The 20,882-nt window shown below is 38.7% G+C and overlaps 1 protein-coding gene across 10 annotated transcripts in view; it reads left to right on the top strand.

Moving 5' to 3' along the window:
* Positions 1 to 20,882, top strand: part of INPP4B (inositol polyphosphate-4-phosphatase type II B) — a 743,160-nt gene that overhangs the window by 122,588 nt on the left and 599,690 nt on the right. For all 10 annotated transcript variants that reach the window (XM_003129178.6, XM_021100667.1, XM_021100673.1 and 7 more), the window contains one exon: positions 5,393 to 5,455. The gene's annotated coding sequence lies outside the window, so the exon portion shown is untranslated. Of the gene's footprint in view, positions 1 to 5,392; positions 5,456 to 20,882 lie in introns of those variants that run through there.

The raw sequence follows: 20,882 nt of genomic DNA on the forward strand, positions 1-20,882 counted from the left end.
GTTGGCATCATTTGATGAACATTAGCTCCCCCCTCCGCCCTGTTTTCTGGATGAGAATGAGACTTTATTTTTCTTACAGTTTTATCAAGTAAAATTGACATACAGCATGGTATAAATTTAAAAATTTAAAGTAGACAGCATAATGATTTGACTGACATACATTATGAAATGATTACCACAATACGTTTAGTGAACATCCATCATCTCATATAGATACAAAATTTTTTTTAATATTTTTTTCTTGTGTCAAGAACTCTTAGGATTTACTCTCTTAACAACTTTCATACATGACATTCAGCAATGTTAATTATATTTATTGTGTTGTACATACATCCCTAATATCTATTTATTGTATAACGGGATGTTTGTACCTTTTTGCCTCCCTTCATCTGATTCCCCCCTCCCCCCTCTGGTAATCACAAATCTGATTTTTCTTTCTATGACTTCGTTTGTTTGTTTTTGAAGTATAATTGACCTACTACACTATGTTAGTTTCTGGAATGTAATATAGTGACTTGATTTTTTTTTTTTCTTTTTCTTTTTTTCTTTCTTTTTTTTTTGCCGTCCCTGGGCATATGGAGTTCCCGGGCCAGGGATCAGATCTGAGCCTCAGTTGCAACCTAGCTACAGCAACACTGGATCCTTTAACCCACTGTACCCGGCCAAGGATTGAACCTGCATCTTAGTGCTGCAGAGACACCTCTGATTCCATTGTGCCACAGTGGGAACTCTGTGATTTGGTATTTCTGTACAAAAGTCCTCAATTTAAATACAGTCAAGCTTATCATGTTTTCCTTTTGCGGTTACCACGTCTATGCTGTTTAAGAAACCATTGTCTATCCTAGAGGGAAAGTTGCTTTCATCTAAAATCTTTATTGTTTTATCATTCACATTTCGATATACAATCTTCTGAAACTGATTTTTGTATGTGTAGGGGTTAAGATTCACTTTTTTTCACAAATGGGTATATAATTCCACCAGTATTATTTAGTTGAGAGGTTGCTTTCTCCCCATTGTTTGACATTGTCAAACTTGTCATAATTGTATAATTAGTTGTTATAATTCATGCAGGTTTGTTTCTGGACTCTTTTTCATTCCATATATCTGTTTGTATGTTTTGGTACAATGTATGTTTTTGTACAAAATACACAGTTGTTAATTACACAAGCTGTACAATATGTTTGCTCTCTGGTCATTCAAGACCTCCAGTTTTGTTTTTCTTTACTATCACCTTGGCTAATCTTAGCCCTTTGCATTTATGTATAAATTTTAGCTCATAAAATTTGAATTAAAAAGAAAAACTACTGGGATTTTGATTCTGAGTATACTGAATACCTAGATTAATTTGAGGAGAATTGACATCCTTATTATATTGTATTTCCATTCTATAATCATGATGTATCTACGTCTTTTTTTTTTAATTTGCTTTATTTAAGTCATGTTTTATGTGTTTTTGGTGTCAAGATCATGAGCATTTTTGTTAGGTTTATTCTAGGGTATTTGATGTTTTAAATTCTATTTTAATAATATATAATTTCTATTTTTGTTGTTGGATGGTAGCACAATTGATTTTTGTTGAAGGAGCCTAATTTAGTAACTTTGCTAAATTTACTAATTAAATAAAACTAATAATTTTTCTGTAGACCCAATATTATTTATTTGGGCTGCATCCATGACAGATGGAGGTTCCCTGGCCAGGGACTGAATCCAAGCTGCACTTGCAACCTACACCAGATCTTTTAACCTACAGCGCCAGGCCAGGAATGGAACCCACTCCTCTGTAGAGATGTGAGCTGCTGCATTCAAATTCTTAACCCACTGTACCACAGCAGGAATTCCCCCAGTATTTATTTTAATTTTAAATCTATTTCATTACTCATTAAAAGAAATGGATTTTAAATTATTGTCTCTATTATTTTATTTAAAATATAATTATCACTTTTATTTTTAAATATTAACTGAATAGTAGCATTAATTGATATCCACAATAAAAAGAAAAGCTGGACTCTAGATGAACATATAGGAAGGCATGTTAGCATTTCAGTAGGTGCTAGAAAAATTGGAATTATTGCCTCTGGTCTGTCCTCACCTGCATAATACTCTTGAATAAATGAGGCTGCCATTCTGGTCTTAGTTTCCTCATCTGAAAAATGATGACATAAGACTAGATACCTTCTAGTGCCTTTATATTGGGGGTAGGTGACTTGGACAACTTTGGGGTCAATGGTTGTGCTTTCAGATTTTCCCTTTTATTCTCCGCTTCCCCTCATGGTGATAGCGGGAGGCAAGGGGCCTCTTATGATCTCATTGTGGGGGACGGTAGTAGAAGGGGCTGCGCCCACCCAGCACTCCCTGTCCCCTGCTCAGGGCCCCTGGGAACTTCTATCTCCCTGGGACACTGCACACTGGCTGTGAGGAAGATGGGATCTGTCTCAGGTTCATGTCTTTAGGCATGTCCCTCCCTCCTTGAAGGCCTCCAAACGGCTCCTACATCGTGTTAGATGCTGAGCGCGGGTTTTCTCAGAGCTCTCTCCAGTCTGTGCCCTGAAGAGTGGTCTGTTAGTCCTAATGCTCCTCTTACCACATTCATGTGGGGGTTGAAACTAGAGAAGGGACACAATGACCTGATGCTGGACCCCTTCCTCTTCTGTCTTCTCCATTCAGCCCTTGCACCGGGGTGTACCTTTTCCATAATCCTTTACATCATAACATACATTTACATCATAACCACTCTTGACACTGCAGAACTCTGTGATTTGGTTCTCTAGGTCTGACTTCAAAGATGTTAATGTCCACTAAGATCGTATTTTTAAAAATCCTATTTTCTCTAAGGAAAGCCTGCTATATAAGACTATTGTCTTGCTGTGGATCCAGAATTCCTTCTAGATGTCAAACTCTAAACACCATTCTTATTTTAATTATCCTGTAACAAACCTAATCCTCCTTGAGGCAAGTGCCACCCCCGGTAGAAAGGTGAGGTCAGACATAGAAAAATGCAAAAGCATTACATGCGGATATATTTGCGAATAATAGCATCCTTGTTATAGGATGGCCTATCATTTCTCCAATTTACCACCTCTCTCTGTCTCTTTCCTACCTGACATACTGGTTTGTCCAAATATTTTAAAAAATTTGCCCAACGATAAGGATCTGTTATATCATCCAATTTCTATCATACGACATGCCTCCTAGTTACGTGGTCATTTCTGTCTGTGTCTTTGTCTTCATGTGGCATTCTCCTCTCGGCCTGTGTTTGTATTTCTATCTCCTCTTATAAGGACCCCAGTCATATTGGATTACGCAGCATATGGAGGTTCCCAGGCTAGGGGTCCAATCGGAGGTGTAGCCCCCGGCCTACGCCAGAGCCAAGGCAACACGGATCCGAGCCGCGTCTGCAGCCTACACCACAGCTCACGGCAACGCCAGATCGTTAACCCACTGAGCAATGGCAGGGACCAAACCCGCAACCTCATGGTTCCTAGTCAGATTCGTTAACCTCTGCGCCACGACGGGAACTCCCATGTAATGTCATCTTAATTTACATCCCCACTTGCTTGCCTGCCAGTCTTAGTCTTTCCAAGTCCTTCTCTTTTGTAAAATTCTTAGACCAAACAGGACCAATGGTCAGCCAGCATATACCTGTCCTGCTATTCTGGTTAAGTTTTAAGATTATTTTTTAAATGACCTTTTCCTGACTGCACAATACTCTTCCAATTCTTTTTGTTGCTTCAGCACAGTGTCTGGTGTTTAATGACGGTATTTTCATGAGTTACTTAAAACTATTGTCTACAAATGTTTCCTCCACTTATCTGTGTTTTTCTTGAGTCCTTTTTGTTTACTATGGTTTCTCTCAAGTCTGTTATAGACCCTCACTTGAAATAGGGGCTCACCAGCTGTTTTCTCAATTGGATTGAGTATTCACAAGAGCAGACAAGGGTCAGTTGCTTTGAGAGAATCTTGAAGTATATCCCAATTTCTTGGAGGACATCTTTAAATTAAAATCCTCAGCAAAGTCCAGGGAAGCCACTGCAGCAGCTGACAGCTCACTCATTTTCCTGAAATGCTGTTTAATCTTTTTTGCCTTACCTGCCAAGACATTTAAAACAAACTACTCTTTATTTCCTTTGCCATCACAGAGTCCGATTAATATACGAGCAAATTAAGTAATGTCCAGTATGGTATGATTTTTAATTATTCCACCATGTGGCTCACTGGAGTGATGATTTTCAAAGGGGTAGCAAGATTTTTTTTTAAAAAAGGAGAACAATGATAATAATAATAATGATTTCATAATTATGTTAGCTAACATTCTCTTGTTCTTTATATATATATATATGTCATTTTCTCTCTATATATGTCTTCTTTATATATATATATATATATATATATATGTCATTCATTTATCCTATCCATTCTACAAAGTAGGAAGAACTGTCATTCTGATATTACAGATAGAAAAAGGATGGTACAGAGTTTACTTTCCTTGGCTAAGTTCACACGGCTGCTAAGATGTCGCAGTGATTGCTGTCATTTGACTGTTCTTATAGTGACTGTGATAGCCAATTAATCAACATTGCTTTTAACTGTTAACATTTCTTCAGTCAAATAACTTTCTTAAGGAGTGAATTTAAATTCTTACCTATCTATGTGACAGTCCTTTCTGGAGAGCTGTTGCTCAGACTTGAATTTCTTATCCTCCAATCTGAACATTCAGATAATGATGCAATAAAATCTTTTATGGGATACTCCTCAAGATGGTTATATGCTAAGGGAGGGGATAAGATATATTTTCATAACTTTTGACTCCTCTAAAGTACTTTCCTCCTTGGTACAGCATAGAAAGGCTCTGAAATTGCTTCTCATAAGTAGAGTAATCTGCAATTATTTACAGAGTCATCTCTCGATGTCTCATTTTATCATTTTTGTGGAAAGACAATTGAAAACCACCCAAACTTTCATGATTTTTAAAACCCATACTTACTGGGGGAGGGAGGGAACTACCTTTAGATAACTGCAAATTCCCTCTCAGTCAGTTGTATTGGTCTTGCCATGGATTACATAGTATCTTTTGCAATGATTGAAGCTAATGCTTTTCTTTGTTCCTGGGTTAGCCTGTTCCCCTGTAAGAAAAGAGAGCCAAGCAAAGCAAAGGGCTGAGGTTCTGCTGCAGTCACCCGTGTTCTCCACCGCAGGGGAGAGGGGACCTTTGGGGAAGTTATTTGGCATTTAGAGCAAGTGGTTCCCAAGGCAGCTGCTGAATGGAGCTGAATATTTTGTTATGTGATTTTCTTCTCTGACCTTTATGACTAATAAATCTCTTTAAGAAGCATTTAACGAGTAAAAAAAAAAAAAAAAGGTTGTTTTTATTAATCTCTTTTCTTTTTGCCCACAGAACCTAAAGAAATGGTGTTACCTGGCAAGAGATCTGCTATCCTTTATGAAAAATCCAGCCAAGGTAATGCTTATTTTGAATTGATTTTTTAAAAATCTGTTTAACTCTGATACATTTGACTGTTTAATTTTCTTGATGACTGGTTTTGAGCTATTGAGTAATCCATCAAAAAAGTAACTCATTATCTGAAAAGTAGAAGGAATGATTTTTGATGACTACTATATATGGGAAATGATCGGTCAATTTTAAAATATATACTAGCTTAGGAGTTCCTGTCTTGGCTCAGCAGAAATGACTCCAACTAGGAACCATGAGGCTTCGGGTTCAATCCCTGGCCTTGCTTAGAGGGTTAAGGATCTGGTATTGCTGTGAGGTGTGGTGTAGGTTGCAGACAAGGCTCAGATCTGGCATTGCTGCGGCTCTGGCGTAGGCTGGCAGCTACAGCTTCGATTATACCCCTAGCCTGAGAACCTCCATATGCTGCAGGTGTGGCCCTAAAAAGACAAAAGACAAAATAAAATAAAATAAATAAAATAAATACTACCTTACAACATTGTGGATAATGGTTAATTTTCTGACACTACACTTGGATTTATGTTAGTGTATGAATAGGAATTTTTTCAACTTTTAAAATTTTATTTATTAAACTACAGTTGATTGTGGATAGGCTCTTGACTGAAAGATTGTGTTCTCTTTGTAGATAACTGCAATTAGTGTGTTATACTTACAAATGACGGACATTAAGGGAAATTAGATTCTTGTCGTGGTACAATAATAATAAGATTTTACTTTTATTCCAGCATTAGTTAGATGGCTTTACATGTTGCTCTTTGCTCTTGTTGCAAAAATTTTCAGTGCAGATTCCTAGAAAACTTCAGGCTTTACGAAGATACCCTTATACAAAACATGTATTTTCTCTGGAGAGATTGAATTTGATCGTACAGTTGTTGAACAGCATGCCTGATTATGTTCAACAGATTGCACATTTAGTTGCTAAATTTTCAAATTGCTATGTGATTTATTTACATATGTTGGCCTAAGAATATGAACATTCATGCAAATATTGTAATGACATATATGTGTAAACAAAGTGGAGCATAGATGCAGATATAAAATGTGTGTGTGTTGTATGATTTATGGATAAAGCAGCTGTCTCAAAGGAGTTTTTAATAGAAAAGTTCCTGAAAGGTTAGAATCGTGATGGGAGCTAGACCCATCTATCACTGCTGTCCACTTATATAGCTATGAAGATATGATTTCACTTTATGCAAATGAACACACATACTGGATTTGCTGAGATGTATATCAGGCTACATATTAATTGCGTTTTATTTTTGACAAATTGTTGAATTCCTAAAAAACAAGTGAGTGCTGAAACAAAAGAAGCAGTTAAATTTAATGGGCATCGGCAGCAAACTGGTTTCTGAACTTTAATTTGCAGTTGAGCAAAAACAAATTGTTGGGTTGAATTACAGACAGAAGGGTTTCTCCTTATTTCTTCAGAGGAGGTATAAACCCCTCAAGGAAGTAGCTTCTCTTCTTTAAAGGGAATTTTAAATTGTAGGCACTCTATACTTAAATGATAATGCAAAATATAAAGTGTTTTTAAGTGGTTAATGAAGTCAATTGAGGGCTTCCTTTAGCATAGAGCTGTTAGCTGTGACTCCCCAAGGAGAGATGTTATAATAAGAACGAATACTTAGACAATATGTGCAAGGGCTTGAAGCTGAGCTCTGTGATTCAAGCGGAGGGAGATGAATGGTAGGAAAGTGCTGGTTGAGGGGAAATCAATGGGAGATGACACTGGGTAAAGACAGAGCAAGAAGCTCACTGAGTGAGTGGAGCTAATGAAGAGGGTCAAGGATCCCTGTCCTTTAGAATAAAAATAAAGGATGACGGGAAGGAGCACAGACCATCTGGGCATTCATGTGAATTTTTTCTTTTTTCAGGATATGTGTATACTAATATGTTCAGTCTTATCAGGCTTTTATTTCACGTGTTTAAGAAATGGATAAACTTACTCCGAATGACCATAGTAAAGAAGGAGTTGGGATGAAAGAGAGAAACTCCCATTAACATGGCAGAGAGTTCACTACTGTGTACCTAGAGTCACAAGATTTGCTTCTCCCCAACATGCAAATGAAGGGCCAGTTCTGGATATAGGCAGAGCAAGCACTTTGGTCCGGTAACAGTGCCGAAGAGATTATGCTCTAGGATGCTGGTGTTTAGGTGGAGGTTGGGAGTAGGGTGTGGAGGACTAACTGAAGTGTTCATATCATTACCTCTCTAGGTTGGCCCTTTGAATTCTTTGAGGTAAGGCAACTTCGCAAAAAATTCTTGTTGAGAGTTCCCTTGTGGGTCAGTGGGCTAAGGACCTGATGTTGTCACTGCTGTGGCTCCCGTGGCTACTGTGGCATGGGTTCCCTCACTGGCCCTGGAACTTCTGCATGCCCTGAGCACAGCCAAAAAAAATAATAATAATAAATTAAAAATTGTTTTAAATTCCTTTCAATAAGACAAAGAATGCTAATGTGATACTCTGTCTCTATTATCCTAAATGTGATATATGCATGTAAATTTCAAAGTTAAAGTAGTGGACATTCAAGATATACTAGTGAAGGTGCTGTTTTTAGATACATAGGACCATTCAGCTTTTCTCAGTTGGCCATGATGACCTAACATACTCACTTTATGTACCATTAACTCTGGCGATGGGGCTTGGAGAGCAATCTATTGGCTTAACAGGCAGTTTTGTGTGTGCAGATACACGAAAGTTCTACATTTGACTTTATTTTATTTTACTTTTTTGTCTTTTTAGGGCCTTGCCCATGGCATATGGAAGTTCCCAGACTAGGGGTTGAATCAGAGCTGTAGCTGCCGGCCTACACCACAGCCACAACAGTATGGGATCCAAGCCATGTCTGTGATCTACACCACAGTTCATGGCAATGTCAGATCCTTCACCCACTCAGCAGGGCCAGGGATTGAACCCTCATCCTCATGGATACTAGTCAGATTTGTTACCACTGAGGCACCGTGGGTACTCCTACATTTGACTTTCTTAAAAAGGGTTTTAGGATAAGTTTTCATGTGGCATCTCATTATGTAAACTTATTGATTCTGTTAGTCATAATCTTCTTAAATTTTGTCACCCCCAAATAGAGGCAGGTTAAAATATCCTACTCTTTTCCTAGTCAAATTATGGGCAAAAATAGACTTTTATTCTGTTCAGTTTTTCCACAGGTTTATAGGTCCTAGAAGAGATTGAATTTCAATTAAGAAAATTTCATGTTTATAATTTATTTTTATTATGTAGGAATATTAAGTTTTATTCTCACATATATTTAATTTTCCTGTAGGAAAGTAGAATGATACATCAAGGATTCAGCAATTTTTTGATGTACTCTAGGTTGAAATCTAACCTTAGTATGAACACATTTTTGAGAATTGAAAATAAACTGTCAGAAGGCTAGTGTACAGTGTTCTTTATGTTGTAGGGCACTAAGAAGTAAGTTATACATGTATCATTTAGAGATTGGTTTCCTTGCGGTTTATTATTATGGCTGTAGAACATTTTGTAGATGTAACACATGTCGAAGTCTTTTATAGAGGATACAATTCTTTTGATATTTTAAGAGCTTATTGCAAATTATATTTTATATTATTTATTACAAAATACTATAAAGCAACAATGGAAAGTAAAGCATCAAATGTGCAGTTGATTAACAAGTTAATGACCATAAACTTAAGTGCGAGTTAGGAATACCGCTATACATGTGATGAAAGTGTGACGTAATTGTCACAATGCCCATAGGATATATGCAATGCTTTATAGAGCAAGAGCTCTAACATCCGGCAAACATGCTCCCAAAGAAAATTTAAACTGAAAGCCAGTGAATAAACCTTTGAACACTTTCATGGAGAAGAGATTAAAACCTAATTCTTAGAGAGGACTGTGTATGAGGAAGAGTTATTATGAATTTCCCCTTTTTGTTTTATGATTTTGTCATTTGCAAAAATACGAAGATATCCTTTACTCTTTAGAGTATTAGATTCTGTGATATACTCTACCTTTTTAAAACTTTAAAGAAAACTCCCAAGACTATAAGCCGTAGCGTTGTCAAGAATTGTCTCCTGCTAATATTCAAGTTCTTATGTTGATTCTCCACCTGTGTTTCTTACCGTACTTGTCTGTCTCATACTCCACCTCATCCCCTAAACATTCTTGCTGTTCCTTATGCTGAAAACTCCGCTTGGAATGCCCAGTCTTTTTTCTTCCTTATTCCAAAGCCTTCATAACCTTAAAATATCTCTTTAGGGAGCCTTCTGCGTTCTACATCATGCTACAAGTATTTCTCTTCCTTAACTCATATTCATTCAGTAAAGTAACCTAGATACAGTATCTACCACATTGTCATTGATTTCTCCGCATTGCTATGTAATAGTTCTCATGTGTGCATGGATTTATATACATATGTATAATTTTTTTGTGTGTAAATGTATATACACAGACACAGGATTTATTTTTCCTTCAGTGAGATTGTAAAAAAGATTCTTCTGTCATCTACTTTTAGTCCCACATGTGAGTGAAGTAGACAGGCTTTGAATGAATGAGCTTCTCGTGTCTCTAAGATTTCCATTGAACGAATATTTAAACGGCCAGAAGATGCCTTTGTACTATGAGAATTATAATTTAGCAATGTTTTGTATTATTTAAACATTGCTAAATTAGGACCAACTTGAGAAGCTCTTCTCCCTTTATCACATCTTTTCAATGTGAATAAAATCTAAATTCAACTGTACCAATTTATAGAGCAAATAATTTCCAATTATGAACATACACTCCCTTAACCAAAGGGATATTACCCAACTTAATCACGCACTGGCTTTGTGCTCCTTTGCACATGTCATGGGAGAAAAATCTAACCTGAACTACTCCACAAAGGCACTTTTGCCTAAAGAGCAAAACAACACTGCCTATATAACATACCTTACATCAGAATCAATAGGGGGAAAGTTCTATTGTAATTTGCCACCTTATTCATTTATTCATTCATTCATCGATTTGGTGTTTACCTCTTATACTCACAAGTGCTTTCGTGGGAATGGGGTGCGTGCCGAACTTGTCTTGCTCTTGTTCTGCACACACACATCCCTTGTCTGCACATACCTGCATATGGATAGAGGCTCTAGAGTAAATCTTTTTGCTTGCCTGTAGAAATTATCTCTATGCTTCTTATCATTTTTTACATCAATCTCAATTTCATCGTTCATGTGGATGGTTGGAAACATTAAAGCAGTCCCTGATAGCTATTTTAAAATTTTCAATAAATATTGAATCTCATGCACAGGGAGTTCATGACCGTTTTTTGAAAGTTTTATTGAAGTATAGTTGATTTACACTGCTGTGTGAACTTCTGCTCTATAGCAAGTGACTCAGTCTTATGTATATATATATGTGTATATATATATATATACTTTTCATATTCTTTCCCATTATGATTTATCATAAGCTATTGAATATAGTTCCCTGTGCTATACAGTAGGATCTTGTTGTTTATCCATTCTATAATATAATAGTTTGCATCTGCTAATCCCAAACTCCCAGTCCATTCCTCCCTTACACCCTTACACCCCTTGGCGACCACAAGTTTGTTCTCTGTATCTGTGGGTCAATTGTTATTTCATAGATAGGTTATTTGTGTCATATTTTAGATTCCACATATGTGATACCATATGGTATTTGTCTTTTTCTGTCTGACTGACTTCACTTAGTATGATAATCTCTAGGTCCATCCATGTTGCTGCAAATGGCATTATTTTATACTTCGTGACCGTGTGAGCATGTGTGTTTGTGGGTATGAATGTGAATTAACATATCCCAGCTCTATAAGCAAGTCTCTTTAGACCATGACCCTGAAAGTACCTAAATGCTAGGTGTGGAGTTTGGGGAAGGGCTCTGGTTATTTGGGAAGTTGAGATAAAATTAAGACTACTGAGGTTGGGGCAGAGCCTTTGGGAATTGGGGCAATTCCGTAATGGACTAGGCATTTTGGGGGACTCAGTTCTCTTAAGGCTTTAACAGATGTGTTGGTTTTCATTTCTCCAGTTTTGTAGCAGTAGCATTATTTTGGAAGGGGAAGCGAGTCACTGGAGGTAGAGTGGTGTGAGCAGAAGCAAATAATTTGTAGCATAGGATGTCTACTAGACTTTGCAAGACATATGTTTGTGGTACATCTATCCCCTCTCTCTGGATATACATTTGTGATACATTTAGCATTGAAAAAATTATGCCACTAGATGTCAGCAGCAACCTCCTAGGGTTCCCGTGGCCTTCATTTGTGATAAAATTGGTACTTTATTAGAACATCTTATCTGAGAATAGTAAGTACTTATTTTGAACATTCAGAATGAAAGTGGATTTTTTTCTGAGATATAAGAAGGAAGATTACAAACATCAAAAACTATTTAAACATTATTTTAAAACTGCTTTTTGTTCACAGGTGACAAGTTACTCTTACTTCCAGTATTCTCTCTACCAGTGAGATGGCATGAAGAAATAGGTGTGAGGCTGAGTAATTTGTCACAAATTGTACCTGATGCCAGAGCTTGACATTTCTGTTTTAATGCTTTATGATTCATTTATGTTGTGATTGCATGACTATTTGTGCTTTGGGCTTGTTTCATGCTGTTTTTGCAGAAGCATTTTTGGAGCAACAGCTTATCAGAAGGTGGTGTGGTATTAATTTTTCAGCACCCACATCTGTGCACTGTTTACTTAGTAATGTCTAAACTTTCCTGGATCAGTGCTCTGTTGTTACAAGCGACTCAGAATATTTTGATAGATGCCAAGGAGCATTATGGGTGTTTGCTCACCAGTTGACAAACAACCTAGAAATATGAAAAAAAAATGCTGTTTTCATGAATTGTGACACATAGAATTGTTTAGTCCCTAAAAGAGCAGGTAAAAGTATCTTAAATTTTTTTTCCAGAAAGTAATAAGAAAATTGTGATATCAGCCAATATTCAGTAGATACTAGTAATGTTTTTTTAAATAATGCAGTTATTATCTGGTCATGTCAGGTTCACATTACCAGAAATATTCAGACTAATCTGTTGGATTTTAGTCATCAGTTGGATCTCACTCTTAGGTGATTGACTATGAGTTTTTAAATGATTAGGAGAAAGGTAAAGTTGTTCCCCTTTCTCTTTTTTCGAAAAATTCTTTCAATGCATTTTTAAAAACACCTTTAAAAATGCCTTAGCAAAAGTTAGAAAAGACTTCCTCTTTTGTTGTTGTTGCACCTGTGGCATGCAGAAATTCCTGGGCTAGGGATCAAATTTGAGTCACAGTAGTGACAATGCTGAATCTTTACCCACTAGGCTACCAGGGAACTCCTAAAATTTCCTTTCCTGAAACCAGTTTTATCAAGGAAAATACTAATGTATATGTTATACCCTTATCACTTTTAAGATTTTTAAAAATTGTTTTAGTGGGTGCAGTGAGCAGACTAACTCAACTAGTACATAGGCTAAAGCAATACTTTCTTTCATATCAAAGTTGTTATATTTGAGAATTATTGTTTTGCTTTCATAAGATTATCAGTAGGTTTTGTATTTTCTGTATCTCTGTTTAGAACTGTTCTTGAAAAAAGAGTTAACCGGAGTTCCCATTGTGGCTCAGTGGTTAGTGAATCTGACTAGGAACCATGAGTTTGCGGGTTTGATCCCTGGCCTCACTCAGTGGATTAAGGATCTGGCATTGCTGTGGCTCTGGCATAAGCAGGCAGTGCAGCTCCCATTAGACCCCTAGCCTGGGAATCTCCATATGCTGCAGGTGCGGCCCTAAAAAGACAAAAAGACAAAAAAAAAAAAAAAAAGAGTTAACCAAGATTTTCTCCACGACTGTGATTGTTATTCTTTAATTATGTTAGTAGGTGATGAGGCAAACATTTGAAATCATGCTGCCATTACTTGGCCCATGTAATTTCCTGGCGCAGAGCAGATGCAGTGAGTAAGTGTGTTAATAAATGGAAGGTGTATTATTAGCCAGATGTTCAGTTAAGGCACTCCTGGCATTGAAGTTGGTGTGGAAGCACACAGCTTGCTAGCTCTGGAACAGCCATCCCATGTTTCCAGTACTTAACCCTCCAGAATAAGGTCAAGGCTGGTATGTGACCAGGGCACCTGTCCTCAGCCTGTGACTTTCTTCATCATTTGCAAATAGTTCAATGACACAGATGTATGTGAAGTATTTTGAGTTCGAGATGCTGCCAGTTTCAAACAAACTGTTTTAGCTCCACATTAAGAAACTACCTCCCACTTCCATATGCACCAGCGCGTTTCTCCTCAACATGTTCATTTGCCTGTGCGTTGATGCGGATTAAATTATACAGAGGGTCAAGTTCCCTTTGGGCGGTTCCAGACATCTGAACAACTCAGCCTGACATTCAATGACCACTTTGCTGCTGCTACTGCCGCTACTGCTGCTGCTGCTGCTGCATCCCGGATCCTTCCAACCTCATTTCCATCTGATTTCTCAGCCAGGAGTGACTTCAGAGCCCATACAACCTGGTTGATCCCCATGCCTGTGTGATTGACTTATCCCTACTTTGATGACTTGGCATTTACTGTTACTTCTCCCCTCCATTACTTCCTTATTCTTCATTTCAGAGAGCAGGATGTAGCAGGGACATTTCTCAGGAGCCAGATGGCCTGCATTCAAATCCCAGATTGCTGATTTATTATTAGCTTTTTGCCACCTGACCTTATGCAGGCTACTTCACCCATGGGATCTCATACTGCTGTCTTCTACAAAACTGTTAAAGAAATAGACTTAAATAATTAAGTGAGTTAGTAGTAACTTAGGATATTAACATTAACTTAAAATAGATACTGGCATATAGTTGGTGCTTAATTAACTATTAATTTCATTAAGGAAGTCTCAAACTTCACTTCCATAAAATTTAGTTTCAGCACACTTAGCATTCTTCATACAATGATTATTAACCTCATTGATCTGTATTTGCAGCTCTGCCTGTCCACCCTGCCAGTGCTTTTATATTTGACAGTCTACACAACTTGGTATACTATTGTCCACTTCAATAAAGTAAGAGAATAATACTTACCACAGGGTTATTCTGAAGGCAAAATTGGAGAACGAGGGTTATGACAAGATTGGTCATAACTATAATTTCATCCTGCTTTTGTTATGTATAAGAAATGGAACTAGGAGGCTTACTTACCTTGAGTGATCACATAACACTGTACATGTGTTTGGCGGGTGATGGCTGAGGAGGTGATGAATTCACCTTTAGAATTATTGAGGATGGCGAGATGGCAAAACGAAATCAAACAGGAATGGAAATATGGAACTGAGTTCAAAAGAGAAGTTACTACCTGAGATGGAGTTTGGAAAGTTATGGAATTTGCCTGAAGCTTTCTAAGAGGATGAACAACTCGTCTGAGGGAGTACAGACAGGGAAGGTTGTTCATGAAAGAATGCCACCCCGCATACACTCACCACACACACACACATACACACACACACTCACTGATGAGAGGAGTGAAGCTCATGATCATGTGCTTCTCCAGTTTTTGTAAAGATAAGGTGTATAATAATGTTTTCTTGGAGTTAATGCATTAAAATCCCACAGTTGAAAATAGCCTCAGACATAAAATTATTATGTCTGAAAATACTAGGACAGATAAAATTACTCTTGTTCCAACTTATTTTTTTAGGGCTGCACCTGCAGCATGTGGAAGTTCCTAAGCTAGGGATCCAATAGGAGCTACAGCTGCCAGCCTACACCACAGGCACAACAGTGCCAGATGCCACAGACTGGAGCTGTATCTGGGACCTACACCGCAGCTTGCAGCAACACCAGATCCCCAACCCACTGAGCAAGGCCAGGGATCGAACCCGCATCCTCAAGGATGCTAGTTGGGTTCTTAACCTGCTGAGCCACAACGGGAACTCCCTCTCTTGTCCCAACTTTTGAACTGATATAAATATCGCTAACAATGACAATTAATCATTTGATTAGAATGTTACTGTCTATTTTTCCTGAAAGAAGTTGGATGTTTGATCCAATTGGTGATACGGTAGCTGGGCGTAGATCAGATATTGATAGATCTTTGTACAGGATGTGTGAAGGGCTTGGAGATCATGATCGTGGAGCTCGTTTTTACTGCATTGGCAATAAACAACTCATTTTCCATTCTTAGGCTATGCTTAGCTTTTGAGGCTTGTTCTTACTAACTCGTTAAAATTATTAAAAACGTGGTAGATTGGTATTCTGTGTAAACTCTCACAAAACTTGTGGTAGACATCTCATTTTCTTCAGGAAGCTGGGAAACACATTCATTCTATGTGGTACTGGCAAATTATGGATAATAATAGAAACTATTTATTGACTGCTTATTTGATGCCGGGCACTGTTCTAAACACAGTGCGGAGCATTAGGGCCTGCTCTTATCTCTGTTTCAGTTTTGTCCTTCATACTGTGGAATAAACACCCAGTGAGCAAAGCTCATTGGCACAAGTCTGAAGATTGTCTGGGAGGTTTACGCGGCTCCTAGCTGGGTTCATTCAGGCCTCTGCAGGCAGCTGGAAACTCAGCCGTGGGCTCGTTTTGCTGATCTTGGCTGGGTTCTTTCATGTCTCTGTGATCTTGGCCAGGACAAACTGGCCGGTTTGGCTTTGCTGTATATGATCTCTGTTCCCTTAAGAGTCTAAACTGAGCTTGTCCTTCTAGTGGTATCAGAGCTCTGAGAGAAAAAGAGCAGAAATGCTAAAGAGTCAGAATGAACACAGAACCATTTCTCTTGGCCAGCTTGGAATAAGGAGATGGGAAAATAGACTCCACCACTGGATAAAAGGAGTCAACAAAATCACATTGCAGTTGGCTGGTTACAGGAGAGTGGAGAATCGGGGTCGTTTTTACCATCCATTTACCAGAATATCCATTCCAAATGTAGGAAAACTGAAATGCAGTGAGGTTAAATAACTTACTGCTGGGGTGGACTTGAGACCTTCAGCTGGCCTATTAGGGAACATCATTTCCCAGGACCCAAGACCCAGTGATTGAACAGGAGTAAATAAATTAATCTCAGCCCTTCCATGAAATTTGTTATGCAAGAGAAAGTGTCTTCCTTAAGTGTCAAAAATTATCAAGATGTTGACTTAGAGTTGCCAATAATCTTTCCTTCTGTCATTTGGAGAGGATAATGAGCCAGTTGAGGGGAAAAGGGAAAGACAGACAGACAGACAGACACACACACACACACACACACACACACACACACACACAGACAAGAAACAGAGAAGAATAAGTGAGTATCAGAAAGATGCAATTGTATTATTTGAGCCAATTGATCCAGCTGTGCTTGAAACTTTAAGCTTACTGGTTTCTTAATACATTTCTATTTTGTTATCAGTTTGGTCTGACCAAGGTTTCTATCCTTGGACGCCTAAACTAGTTTATCTATCAGTGATGGATTATTTTTCAAAAATGGCTGTAGCAATGTATCTAGTCTGCATGTTCCTCCCGAACCTCCTTGGCTCTCCCTACCAAGAAGTGAAGACTACTTTCCTTCCTCTTGAACTTGAGTGGCTTCGAGTCTGCCCTGATGACATAGCAGTACTGCAGAAGTGATGCTGTGGGATTCCCAAGGCAAGGTCGTATGGAGTAGACAGAATCCTCCTGACCTTCATTCTTCCTGGACCCTTCCCTTGGAACCCAGTCACTGTGTTGGGAGAAGCCTAGGTCTCGTGGAGTAGCCAAGGTGTTTTGGCGAGAGCCTCAGAGCCAATAGCCAGCATTGTCTGCCAGCCCTGTGAGGAAACATGCCTTTAGATGATCCCAGCTCTCAGCCTTGGGACATTTCCGGCCATGGTGAGTGGAACAGAGATGCGTTCTTCCCCATCCCCGCCATGGGTCCTGTGCAAGGTGCAGATTCATGAGTAAAACAAATGTCATTGATTCAAGGGATTAAATTTGGGGATAGCTCATTAGGCAGCTGTGGAAATAACTGCGGCCCTACCATTACATGCTTACCCTGTAGCTCCTTCTCAGGACTCTTTTTCTTACTAAAGCATATGCCAGACCCTGCCCCCACCCAGTGACTGCCATTCCACTTTGACCCATGCCTTTATTCAAACTTACTTTGACTTGCCAAGCAGAAGTGGACATTTTTTATCAACACTTGTTCCCCACCGCTCCCCTGATTCCCACTGACTTCCTGATGTATGGAATCGGAACTAGTTGAGGAAGATGGGTTTGGGTTACCCGTGTTGCTCTATGACCCTAATAAAAGGCTAGGAATCCTGATCTGATGAATTCTACTTCCATTTTCTAGTGCTATGCTGTTAAGACGGTGGCCACTAGGCACTTGTGATTATTTATAGTTGAATTCATTAAAATTAAATAAAATTGGCCATTCAGTTCTTTAGCGATACTAACTACATTTCAAGTGCTTGAGATTTAAATGTAACTACTGGCTAACGTACAGAACAGTGCAAGGTCATAGAACATTTCCATCATCTTACTATGGTCTTTTTTGTGGTTGTTCCTTAAGTGATTATTTAAAAACGTTTTATTGAAGTCAAGTTGACTTACAGTGTTTCAGGGGTACAGCAAAATTTCAATTATGTGTGTGTGTGTGTATGTATGAATATTCTTTCTCAGATTATTTCCCATTATAGTTTATTTATTATTGAGATATTGATGAGATATTGAATAGAGGTTTCCCTATTCACTGTGTTCTTTTGAATGGTGCTGCTCTGATATGCCACTTACACATGTGGTCCGAGGCTATAACTCCTTCAAAGATTGGCGTGCCATGGCAAAAATCTTAAGGCTCTGAGCAGAGGTCTAAAGCTCTGGTCTCTGTCTCCTAGGTGTGAGCTCCAGGAGAGGGTAGAGATATAAGAACCTCTGCTCTAGTTAATAAGGCTACGCTTTGTCTACATTCACATGGAAAGACTGCTTTTTGTAATCTTCCCCGCCTTCTTCCCTAGCCCCTGGATGTGTGGATAATGGTTTATTTTCTGGGCTACATTAGATGCCTTTCTTTAGTCCTACCTGACTTTCAGAATAATTCAATTCACAGAAGTCATCCTAGTAACAAAAGTTGTCCCTCCGAAAAGACTGGGGGGCTCTGTTCTCCCAGTAGAGAGTCCTCATGAGCACTAGGGGCTTCAGTGGACTTGAAAGTGAACTCTGGCTGTGGAGTGGTTATTACTCCCTTAGAAAAGAAAAAGAATAACTTCCAGGCAAAAGGGCCTTTATTCTCCCAAGGTGTACGTTTTCTTGAAAGCTTGTTTATTGATTTTCCTGGTAACAACTGAGCTTGCAAGCTTTAAAAGGAAAAAAAAATAGAAGCAGAGAAATAATATCAATGACCAACAAGTTTATTCATCAGCTTTGTCTCATTTGTAGTCAATCATACAGGGCTGTGAAATGAAATGTACCACATGCCCCAATCCCAATTTAATTCTGGAGGCCACAGAATTTAGTCCATCAAAAGGGAAAGCAAATACTTAAGCTGTCAAGCAAAGATCCGTTGCCATTATAAAAGGGATGGTGCCTGAATCAATAACATTGTGTGAGGAAGGTGCTGAAAGTGGGGTGAGCAGAAGGAAACTTGGCCACTCAATGGGATGGTACTGGGTACAAGTAGAATGGTGTTGACTTTGATTTCTAATCAGTCACGCACATTGCCTGAAGTAAACTTCACTAGCATTGGTCCTATGGGAAGACGTCTTCTTCAATTTCTGATCCATGTGATAACCCTTTTAAAAAGTCCTATAATCAGGTAATTTTGGAAAATGCTGAATTTTATATCTCCCTCCTGTAGTTTTATGACACACATTAGAATATTAGTCTCTGAAAATCCTGCTGTAAAGAAACCTGTTTAACTTTGTTTAACCCAGCATTTCCCCAAATTGGTGGCCCATGGAACCTTTATGCTTTAATGTATTTTTATGTAATGCTCTCTGCATCCAGAGAGGTGGTTTCAATGAAGCACAGTTTGTGAAGTGCTGCTTTTGAATGAAACAGGAATTCCCAAGAATGCTCGCTTTATTTATTTTTTTCATACTTTATTATTATTTTTTAAGTTGCATGGCTGTTCTCACAGCAATGGAAGTGCCTAGGCCAGAGATGGAATCTGAGCCACCACTATGACCCATGCTGCAGCCGTGGCAATACCGGATCCTTTAACCTGCTGCATCAGGCCAGGGATTGAATCCTTGCCTCTGCAGTGACCCGAGTCACCACAGTCAGATTCTTAACCCCCTGTGTCTGGTTGGGAACTCCAGGAGGGCTTGATCTATGACATACAAGTTACCTGTTAAGAATGTCACTGTAGCCATTAGCATCTGTCCATGCAGATTAACTCTCCTCAGTCAGAAGGATCCTAGGACCCTGATGGTGGGAGAGGCCATGACGTGGGATGTTTTCTAAAGCGGGCTGTTTCAGGAGGGTTCCTGGGGAGTCAGATGATGGCCAGCCAACTCTGGAAAGGTCTTTTCTGAGGCTGTAGACGTTCAAAACTGTGTTTCTGGGAAGGTCAGTTTTCAAAGGCATCAAAAGGTGGATGATTAGGTGAAGAAAATTTTACTAGCTCCTGTGACTTCAGATAGTGTTCAGTCACTCCTTACCCTTTGCAAATATCCATTTCTCAGAAGAGTAGATCGCTGTCGCCACTTCTGCTTTCTCACCATCCATTCTCTCTTTGACCTGGAACAATTTTTCATTCACTCTCTCATTCCAGTAAAACTGCTCTTTCTCAGATATCAGTTTTTTTTTTCCTACTATTTTCCAAATTCAGAAAACTCTTCCTGGATGAACTTATTGTCTCTATGATTTTGGATTCTACCTAACTGCCCTGAAGTTCCATATGCCTATCTCCAGCCCAGGGCACTGTTCTGAGCATCAGAATTTATTCTCTCAGGCATCTCAAACCTACATCCAAAGTTGATCTAAACCTCTTCCTCCTGTGGATCATTGGAAGAATCATTATTCACCTTGTCACCCAAGCCAGAAACCTGGGAGTCATCCCCGATCGCCCCTTTTTGCTCTTCCAACCTCCCTCCCCATAATCCATTACCTTTCTCAAGGTATTGCCTCTCCCTCGAAATCCAAATCTCCTCCCATGCCGTAGGTTCCAGAGTCAAATCACAGCACTTCTACTTAACATCTGGGTGATCTTGAACAAGCTTTCTAATTTCTTATGTCTCAATTTCTTATTTGTTCAATGGGGATAATGGTAATGCCTAAGTGAGTTGTCGTAAGCTTGTGAAAATGAAATGGGTATAAACTAGGGAAGCAGAGAGAAGATTGCATTGATTAAACTGACTTTTTTGGATGGGAAAGGTACTTATTTATTAATAGGGGAAATTCTTAATGACTTAGTGTTTTTATAGGAGCAACTGTCTTTTAAAATGCTATGGTAGTAAATTAAAAAAATAAGGTTGTGATATGGT

This window comes from Sus scrofa, chromosome 8 (assembly GCF_000003025.6).
Source record: "Sus scrofa isolate TJ Tabasco breed Duroc chromosome 8, Sscrofa11.1, whole genome shotgun sequence".
NCBI lineage: Eukaryota > Metazoa > Chordata > Mammalia > Artiodactyla > Suidae > Sus > Sus scrofa.